The sequence below is a fragment of the Pteropus alecto genome, unplaced genomic scaffold (assembly GCF_000325575.1).
Source record: "Pteropus alecto unplaced genomic scaffold, ASM32557v1 scaffold106, whole genome shotgun sequence".
NCBI lineage: Eukaryota > Metazoa > Chordata > Mammalia > Chiroptera > Pteropodidae > Pteropus > Pteropus alecto.
In genome coordinates this window covers 4,756,646-4,766,288 of record NW_006442103.1, presented here as the reverse complement: position 1 = coordinate 4,766,288, position 9,643 = coordinate 4,756,646, and the positions used below count along the sequence as shown (strand labels likewise).

At 41.3% G+C, this 9,643-nt stretch overlaps 1 protein-coding gene across 3 annotated transcripts in view; it reads right to left on the bottom strand.

Annotated features, from left to right (window-relative positions):
- Positions 1–623, bottom strand: part of AGL (amylo-alpha-1, 6-glucosidase, 4-alpha-glucanotransferase) — a 60,299-nt gene extending 59,676 nt beyond the window's left edge. For all 3 annotated transcript variants that reach the window (XM_006919556.3, XM_015595495.2, XM_015595496.2), the window contains exon 1: positions 278–623. The gene's annotated coding sequence lies outside the window, so the exon portion shown is untranslated. The remainder of the gene's footprint in view (positions 1–277) is intronic.
- Positions 624–9,643: the final 9,020 nt, after the last annotated feature.

Here is a 9,643-nt window from a genome sequence, read left to right as displayed (position 1 = left end):
GGGGGTGGGGGGTGGGGTAAAATTCCCAATCCCAAGCCAACTGGCTTTGAAGACTCCAAATGGCACTTCTGCTTACAAGAGACTAGTCTGTTCCAAGATAACAGGTGGGAGATGTCCCATTCCCAAATTCGGGGCGGAAGCCACCAATGGGAGTAGGGAACAGAGGGAAGCAGTTGTTACCCCTGGAATAGCTGTCGTAGACATAGGATGTATAGATAGCGCTATAGATAGAAAGAAGGCATTTCCCCCAGAGACCAGAGGCATTCATCACACTTACACTGAACAAGTTATACGTGCGGCTCCTGGGATGCTGCAAGACCCGCGACCCTGGCGTTAGAGTAGGGGAGGAACAGGAAGGAAAGCTAAAAAGGGACAGGCAGGCTGCAGAGGCGCAGCAAAAAGCCCCAAACGAGGAGGGCCGGGCGCCGTGAAGGGCAAAGGGAGGGGCGGCGGAAGCGGGACCGAGCCCAGGCCTCTGTGGGAGTGGCAGAAGGCTTCTCCGTGACTCCGCCTCGAGCTGGTCCCCGCGGAGACCCTCGACCCCACCGGGCCTCGAGCGTACGGGCCCCAAGTGGCAGCGGATGGCTTTTCTCGCCCACTTCCGGAGGCTCCGCGCCCGCTCGCCGTGTCCGCTGGTCTCGCGAGAGCGTAGGCGCTGCGGACCTGGGTCTGGGTGGCCGCTGCGGACCTGGGTCTGGGTGGCCGCTGCGGGGCCTGGTCTGGGCGGCAGTTGAGGCCCAGACAGCGGGCCGCTTTCTTTCACCTCTGGGGAGGAGCGACGGCCGCCGCCTGTGCCTCTCCTTTAACAGCCTGCGAGTGGTTGAACATTAAAATGCCCAGTGGAAGGCTGAATGGTGAAAGGCTGAATGGTGGGAGGCAAGCGACCTGGCCTCCTGTGGCATTTCTACTACTATGTGTCTTGTGCCTTTATTTAGATTTTTTTTTTAATTTAAAATTTTTAAATTTGTATATGGCCTAAGTTTACTTGGCCTACTTTCTCTAAGCTTTGATTTTCCCGTGTCTGAAATAAGGGACCTGGCTACAATCTCTGACATTCCATCCTTCCCGTGCCCTTCATTTCTAGTCCTAACGCACATCTTCCTGAATGCAGCCGCGGAAGGACTAGGTAGGTGAAGTGTGGTCAGATAACCAACAATCCAGAGTGCAAATACTACTTGTGTTTACAATGTCTGGTTGTACCTCATGAAGATCGTCTGAGGTTAAGGGTCTATACTGCCTGCCTATAGCTGCACATATTTTAGGCCAGAAGTTCAGGACATGGGCCAGATGCCTAAGGAAATTTTATGCCTGAAAGAGAAAACCCATCTTCTAGAGCTTTTTGAGGGCACTTAAGAATCCTGAGTAAAAGGATAAAAGGTTTGGAATGTGGAGAAGACTCTCTTGCTTTGTATATTGTGGAATTACTGTAAATCCAAGAGCAGTGATACGTTAAGAAATAAAGATAGTTTTTGATTTCAGTAGATTTCTGAGAATGGCTAGTTGCAAATGGTCCAAAACCGAGTTTGGGAACCCATAGCTCATTCATTCATTTAACTAATATTTATCGTGCACCTACATTTTGCCAAGCACATAGGTGCTGGGAACACAGCAGTGAAACAAAGTGTCTGCTCTCATGTAACACCTACATTTTATTGGTGATAGACAAATAAATTATATGGGATAATAAAAGGCTGTGAGGAATAAAGCAGGGAAAGAAGTGTGGAAGAGGGAAGTTTGCAATTCTAAATACAACAGCCAGTAAAGGACTTGCTGGTAAGTTGACATTTGATCCCAAGCAAAGAAGAAAGAGGATATCCAGGGTAGAGGGTTACATACAGAGCTGCAGGAAATGCAAAGGCCATAAGGTTGGCACATACTTGGTGAATTCAAGGAGGCAGCTATAGATGAGTGAAGAAGAGAGTGGTAAGAAATTAGGACAGATCTTGTAAGCCTTTGCAGGCCATTACAAGATATTGGGCTTTTACTCTGGGAAAAAGATATTGGAGGATTTTGAAGAGAGGAGTGGCATAATCTGATTGCCCTTTTAAAAGGATCACTCTGCAGGTTTGTAGAGAATAGCTAAATAAATTGTGGGGTGTGGTGGAAAAGGAAACAAAGATACCAGTTTGGAAGCTCTTTCAATACCCAAGCAAGAGATAGTGACATGAACAGGTGTGTGCATGTGTGTGAGAGAAAGAAAAGTAGGTATAGCAACGAAGGTGGTGAGAAGTTGAATTATGGATCTATTTTGAAGGTAGATCCTCCACAATTTTCTGATGGAGAGATAGGAGTCAAGGATTATTCCAAGGTTTTTAGTCTGAGCAACCTGAACTTTACTGTCCAATAGAAATATAATGTGCCACAGAGGTGATTAAAAAATTTCAAGTAGCCACATCAAAAAGGGAAAAAAACAGGTGAGATTAATTTAATAATACATTATACTTAGTATATCTGAAACATTATTTTAAAATGCAATCAATATAAAAAAGTTATTAATGAGATATTTTAGATTCCTTTTTCGTACTAAGTCATTGAAATGTGCATGTATTTTACACTTTCAGCATGTCTCAGCTCCCATAGCTACATTTCAGGTGCATAATAGCTTCATGTGGCTAGTGGCTACTATATGAATAGTGCAGAAGCAGCTGCCATTTAACAAGAAAGGAAGAAAAGGGAGGGAGCAGGATTTGAGGGAGAAATTTAGGAGATTGTCAACAACCAAGTGAAGATGTCTGTCCATTTGCTTGAAATGACTGTCAAACATCCAAGAGGAGATACTCAGTTATTATTTATAGCCCCGGTCTCTAAAGTAGTGTTTTTCAAATTGTGAGTCATAACCCAATGAGGGTTGCAAAATCAATTTATTAGTTGCAACCAACAAGTTTCAAAATAAAGTAGGAAAGGTCTGAATGCATTCTATTTCTATTATGTTTTGCTATACTGGGTCATGTCTTTCTACTAGGGATCATAGTTAAAAGCAAGTTTGAGAGCTACTACTTTAGAATGTATGCTGTGTAACATTTATGATTTGTAATTCAAGATTATGAAGTGATGCCTTGGTTTGAATCCCAGCCCTGCTAACTAGTTGTGAAGCTTGGAAGATGCTTGACCTCATTGTGCTTTGGTTTTTCCAACCGTAAAATAGGGATAAATATAGTGCCTATTATTAATTATATGAAGACTTTGAATTGTGCTTGATATATACTAAGTGCAAATATTAGAGCAGAGTGGGCAGTGTAGGTGCAAATATTAGAGCAGAGTGGGCCCTGAGCATGTTTTGAAACACAGTTCACATTTATGCTGTCTTCAGGCTCTCCTTTTTATGCTGTCGTCAGGCTCTCCTTTCCATACTCTTTCCCATTTTCAGTCTCTTTAAATTGTCCTCCTGTTGATCACTGTTCTCCAGGGCTCCAAAATTAGCCTTTCCTGCCATCCTTCCTCCAGCAAAACTCTCACTGCAGTGTTCAATATTTCAGCTAGAAATGCAGAATAAAACAGACTGATGAAACAAATACCTTTAGTAGTGAATTATTCTTACACAAATGCTTAACTTTAAAAAAAAAGATTTGTTAATTCAAATGACCTTTATTTTGGAGATTTCATATGAAAAAAAGTGGAGAACGTTAAGTAATGGAAACATTACGATTTAATGTGATGTGCCTCTATGATTAACTTTACAAGCACATAGTATCCTTTAAAAAAAAAAAAGAAAGTCACACTCGTGCTATTTGCGAAGTTCTTGGAATGTCAGTGAATTTGCAGTCTAGGGCAGCATTCATTTTAGTGAAGATTCGTCATTGTGAGTCATAACCCAATGAGGGTTGTAAAATCAATGAGGGCTTGTGTACATAGAGAACTGTATGTACACAATAATCTCAATGCTCGAGTTTTCAGGAGAAAAAATCTCCTTGAGGAACATCTGATGGATAATTTCAGCTATTCAGCAGTGACTCTAGTTTTCTAAAACATTGATATTAATGCACTTAGTGAAAGAAGGGCTGTGGTTGGAAGGAGGTTTCTTCAGGTTTATGTACGTATGTATATGTTTCCCGAAAGGAAGGAGTTATTTGGGGTATTATTCATAGTTAGGTCCCAATCCTGTGATCTTCTGGGTTTGAGGTGGATAGAGCTGCCTTATTTGGTTTTTATACTAAGTATTTTCTGCGTATTTTATTTTGCAGTGCTTATGTGAAGAAATAGAGGGAAAATAGGAAAGGAAATAAAGTCAGAGAAGTAGGAGGATCTGAATATAATGATAGAGAAATATAAAAAACCAGAGAGAGATTTTTCAAAAAGGAGATAGTACGACATAAAGAAAATTAGTTTGGGGGGAGAAACAAACCTCAGACTAGTTTTAATCTCTCTGAATGACAGTCGATTCATCCATAAAATGGAAAGAACACCTCACTTTAAGGATTGATATGAAGATTGGATGAGATATTGAAAGCATTTAAAGTGTTTTTTATAGCATTTAGCACATACTAGGCTTTTAATAAATGATAGCCTAAAAAAGAAAGGATGATAGCTAGTCGTCTTTGCTGGATCATGGATGGCAGCCAGACAAATCAAGATGAAGAGAAAGGTCCTGGGACATGGCAGAGATAAAAGACATAATCAAAAGGTCTCTAAGTCCATGAAGAGAGAGTAGAAAGGTGAATTCAGAGAGCAAAGTCAGAGCCCAAGGTTTTAGCCTGTCATAGAAAACAGGGAGGGCAGAACCTAAGAAAAAAATAAGGGTTAGTTGGTATACAATGGATATTTGTTAATGAACTTATTGGAGATGTACATATATAGAGATAAATATAGTTGTAGTTTTATTCAAACAGACAGAAAACTCTTAGTGCTCTTAGAGCTTGAATAGGAAAAGTAATTTAAAAATTCCTAAACACTGATATAACAAATTAGTTAAAAGCAATATATGACATGCCTGGAGACCATGATAGGAGGAAACTTGAGAGGTCTTAGTGGTGATCTTTTATTTCTCCTTAGTATAGGTTTTTAAAAGTTCCTCGGCCCCAAATTTAAAGCTAAATCATTTACCCTTGCAAATAAATTTAACTTCCTGTTAAAATCTTGGCTCCAGCGTTTCATATAGAAGGGTTTAGAGTTGGAAGTAGATTTGGGGCGAAAGGACCAGGGAAGAAGTGTTGCAGGAAGCGACACCCAACAGAAGAAATTGGATGCTCAGACGATTTTGTTACAGAAAGGGGAATTTATTGCCGTTGGAAAGCGTGGGGCATTCAACAGACCCAAATCATGATCTCCCCTTAGTTAGATTTATTACAGCCTATATACCTCTGCAGTGTCCATGCAAGGGGCATGTAATTCCTTTGTCTGTTTCACATGTGCCTTATGACTCAGGGTGGGAGGGGGGGTTTTTAGTGGGGGGCTGGAAGGGGGGAGGAATTTCCAGACCACTGGTCTTACAGGTCATTTGTCTTGCGACCTTGGCATTATCAGCACTGTTATAAGATTCTCGAACAGAGAGATGGGACATTGAGGCTATAAGTAGGATGCAACACTTATTAATGCCAGCACCTGCTCAGCGGATTCCTATCCAAAGGCTGAGCCCTGATTGTAACATAACAAGCAGTTTTATACAGTCTTGTCATTCCTACACAGCTACAGAGATAAGGAAGGACATTAGTTGGTTGGCAAGCCATGAATCAACAGATGTGAGCTAGAGAGTCCTTGAGGTGGGGGGAGTAGCTATGGGAAAACACATTAGCTGGAGAGGCTTGGAAGGGGGAGAGAGGACAGTCAGGATGGGCTTTAACTGGCTGAGTCAGTCATTTCTGCAAGCCTTTTCCTTTGCATTTTTCAGATGCTTCCTCTCCTCTCTTAGAAGAGTTTGAAGCTGATTTTCTATAACTGTCAAAGCTACTATAAGCTGCTTATGACAGACCACAGAACAAAATAACCGTGGCTTGAACAAGAGATAAGTTTATTTCTCTTTCACGTAAAACGTCTACAGGTTAGCAGAGGGGGAAAAATGGCATAGATGTAGAGGCTCTGTTCATTCCTCTGGCAACCAAACAAGGAGCAGCAGCAAGGAAAAATCTGGGATGAACAAACCATACAACTAGGGAGAAATCCAAGAAATCACCCTGCAATGGCAGAAAGTAGGACAGGGCGAGGACATGGGGCTGCCTGGTCCCGAGCCGCTGAGTGAGACAGAGGCTGTGGCAGCGGCAGCGGCAGCGGCAGATGCCTCTTAAAGGGGCTGCGTCTGCGAGCGGATTTTCGCAGTGATGGACCTGCTCGCTCAGAGCACCAGTGCCAGGTCTGCTGCTCAGGGGGCACCAGGGACTTACAGGGAGACATTGTCAGAGTGAGGGTAGTAGCGAGACTTGCTCGTACAGAAATGCCGGCAGTATCCATTGTTCCCTGTTTAGCCCTCCCTACTCCCAGTATGCGGACACAGTGCCACCATAGCCGAGACGTCATGAAACTGGATAAAAGAGGTCGCTCTGCCTGGAGGATTCCCTAAAACCTCGCCTCCCCCAACTCGCAGCCCCATCCAAACCACATCCAGGTATATCCTCAGCAAGTCACGGGCTCCTTGCTGAGCAGTGCCTAGACTCACATTGGAGGCAGCTGGCCTCATTTTCTGGTGTGGCCTTTTGAGGCAACTATAAGCACAGCATCTGTGGATTGCTTGGTGAATCTTAACAGATGGCTTCAGAGGAGTAGAGGCTTGGGTTAAATTTGGCATGCAACTGAACCCCTCTCAGGACTATGCCACTGGACACCTACTTCACGGGATTCTAGGAACTTTGCTTAGTACATAGAAACAACATGGAAAAACAGCCAAAATGGGAAGACAAAGAAGCAGAAGCCATATGAGAGAACAGAACATAGATCCAGATATAATGGAATCAAGTAATCTAACAGGTGTAGAGTTCAAAACATTGGTTATAAAGATGCTCAGTGAACTTTTGGGAAATGTAGAGAACTCCAACAAAGAGATAAAAATGGAAATGGAAATTATAAAAGGGAACCAGTCTAACATGGAGAACACATTATCTGAGATGAAAAGTATATTAAATGGAATAAACAAAGGAATAAAGTGAATAAAGAAGAGGATCACATGCCCTATCTAGAGGATGGAAAAGCCAAGGACACACAATCAGAATGCCAAGACTATAAATATGATTTAAGGAGGATATGGGACACTATTAAGAGTCCAAATATCTGTCTGATCGGTGTAACTGAAGAAAATCAAGATGTTGAATAGCTGTTTGAAGAAATAATGATAGAAAATTTCCCTAACCTGGTGAAGGAAATGGACATAAAACCCCAGGAAGTTCAGAGAATTCCAAAAATCAGGGATCCAAAGAGGCCCACACCAAGACACATCATAATTAAAATGCCAAAGGTTAAATACAAAGAAAATGTTTTAAAAGCAGCAAGAGAAAAACAGATAGTTACTTATAAGGGAACTCCCATAAGACTGGCAGCTGATTTCTCAAGAGAAACTATGCAGGACAGAAGAGCTTGGCAAAAAATATTTGACAGGATGAAGACACAGGATCTACAACCAAGGACACTTTATCCAGCAAAGCTATCATTTAGAGTGGAAGGACAGATAAAGAGCTTCCCAGACAAAAACAAGCTAAAGGAATTTATCACCACCAAGCCAAATGCAATAACTATATAACTGTCAACAATTACTTTAAATGTAAATGGAATTAAATGCTCCAATCAAAAGACATGGGGTGATTGGATAAGAAAACAAGACCCTTACATATGCTGCCTACAAGAGACTCACTTCAGATTAAAAGACCCCTACATATGAAAAAGAAGGGGATGGGAAAAGATATTGCCTTGGTGGACCTAGAAGGTATTTAAGTCAGACAGAGAAAGATCAACACTATATGACTTCACTTATATGTGGAATCCAAGGAATAAAAAGAACAAACTAATCAAAAACAGACTCACATATAGTGGACAATTTGGTGATGGATAGAGAGTTGGAAGGTTTGGGGGGCTGGGAGAATGGGGTGAAGGGCTAAAGAAGTCTAAAATAGTAGCTGATGGATGGTCACGGGAATGGGGAGCTGGCATAGGGAATGCAATTAGCATTAATACGTTGGCTAGGTCAAGGATCAGGGGAGGGAGGGAGCAACTGGGTTGGGATAGTTTTATGAACTATATAGATGTCTAACCAATGTACTGTATACTTGAAACTAATTAAAATAAATTTTTAAAAAAAGTCTACAGATTAGCAATTCAAAGCTGGTGTGGCAGCTCTCTAAAGTCATTAGAAAGCCAGATTCTCTAGCTCACAGCTTTTGTCCTCCTATTATCTGAACATCACTGTAGCACAAGAAAACTGCCAGAGCTTCAGTTCAGGCAATAGGATGGAAGAAGAAGAAGAAGGGTGAAATTCTTCCCTTTAAAAATTTCTGGAAATACCACACAACATTTCCGCTTGTATCTTATTAGCCAGAACTTAGTCATAAGGTACATGCAAATATAACCTTTGTCTAGGCAGCAATGAAACTAAATAAAACTCAGGTTTTGTTATTCAGGAAATAGCAAATTTTAGCAGGTAACTAGTAGTCTTCTGCCATAGTTTTCATGGTACTTTACTTTTTATTTTAATTGTTGTCAAAGCAGTACAATTTGCAGCAGGAAGATGGAAGGCTCTAAGAGGAATGTCTCTTAAAAAAAAAAAAATGGAACTGATCACTCATTGTGCTTGACCACATTGAGAGATGTTTCACAAACACCTCACAGTTTTCTGTCAGAAAGCCTGGGGGTGAATCAATGATTGGGACATAGAAGACTAAGCAAATGAACTTGCCAAAAAAAAAAAAAAAGTCCAGTTGGAGAGGACAGCCTTAGATCTCTTAGCCAATGAGCTTGCTAAAACTAACTCCAGTCACAGGAGGACTGAGGAAATCATGTTCACTGCATGTTTACTCCTGAAAGGAAGAAAGACAGGGTGAACCAAGCTTACCAGTTATTCTTTCCAAATGTAGCAATCAGATAAGTCACTCTGCCTCCCCAAGAATGGAGCGAGTTAAAGAGCAAAGCCAAGCCAGGAGTTTGTTTATTTCCCCAAAGAAAATGGAATGAGGAAACAGCATTCTTCTTCAGGCATTGTGCAACTCATTTAACCTCTCTTGTGCTCTAATCTAAGCTATAATTTATCTTCCAACAATTTGTAAAAATAAAATGTATGAAATGTTTTAAAAATTAATACATGCCCAATAAATAGTTAATATCAGCTAACATTTAATGGGCATTTAGGAGATGCGAGGCACTGTTCTAAGCCCATTACATGTACTAACTCAATTCCCAAAACACTGCTATTACCCCCAATATGAAGATAAGGAATCTGAGTCCTCAAGGTTAAGTAACTTGTATAAGGTCACATAGCAAGCAACTGGAGGAATGTGGTTTCAATTCCATTCTCAGTGATTTTGTTCAGTAAACTAAATCCGAGGGCACTGGTGTTATCCCTGTGGCCTGGTAATTAATAAAGGTTTGTAAATGGAAATTAGATGTTGCAGACTTTATATATGGATGTGTTAACAGTGAGTTTTTTTCCCCCCTGGGGATATTCTGGCGCTAATGTAAAAGTCATCTCAGGACAGCTCCTTCAGGAAATCTTTCCCCGTGTTACCCGCTCCCA